This window comes from Nanorana parkeri, unplaced genomic scaffold (assembly GCF_000935625.1).
Source record: "Nanorana parkeri isolate BGI_ZX_2015 unplaced genomic scaffold, ASM93562v1 scaffold3967, whole genome shotgun sequence".
Taxonomy (NCBI): domain Eukaryota; kingdom Metazoa; phylum Chordata; class Amphibia; order Anura; family Dicroglossidae; genus Nanorana; species Nanorana parkeri.
The window spans coordinates 1753-2306 of record NW_017310234.1 but is presented as its reverse complement, the minus strand read 5'-3'; the positions used below and the strand labels follow the sequence as shown (position 1 = coordinate 2306).

Genomic DNA, 554 nt, shown 5'->3' with positions numbered 1-554 from the left:
CCGGATGAATGAGACCCTTCTACAGGTATAAGGTGACCCGGATGGATGAGACCCTTCTACAGGTATAAGGTGACCCGGATGGATGAGACCCTTCTACAGGTATAAGGTGACCCGGATGGATGAGACCCTTCTACAGGTATAAGGTGACCCGATGATTGAGAACCTTCTACAGGTATAAGGTGACCCGGATGAATGAGAACCTTCTACAGGTATAAGGTGACCCGGATGGATGAGAACCTTCTACAGGTATAAGGTGACCCGGATGGATGAGACCCTTCTACAGGTATTAGGTGACCCGATGATTGAGACCCTTCTACAGATATAAGGTGACCCGGATGGATGAGACCCTTCTACAGGTATAAGGTGACCCGGATGGATGAGACCCTTCTACAGGTATAAGGTGACCCGGATGGATGAGACCCTTCTACAGGTATAAGGTGACCCGGATGGATGAGACCCTTCTACAGGTATAAGGTGACCCGGATGAATGAGAACCTTCTACAGGTATAAGGTGACCCGGATGAATGAGACCCTTCTACAGGTATAAGGTGACC

The 554-nt window shown here is 49.3% G+C and overlaps 1 protein-coding gene across 1 annotated transcript in view; it reads left to right on the top strand.

The window, feature by feature from the left end:
* The window catches only part of GTF2A1 (general transcription factor IIA subunit 1), a 17541-nt gene that overhangs the window by 15324 nt on the left and 1663 nt on the right, over nt 1–554 (top strand). The gene's annotated exons all lie outside the window — the stretch shown is intronic.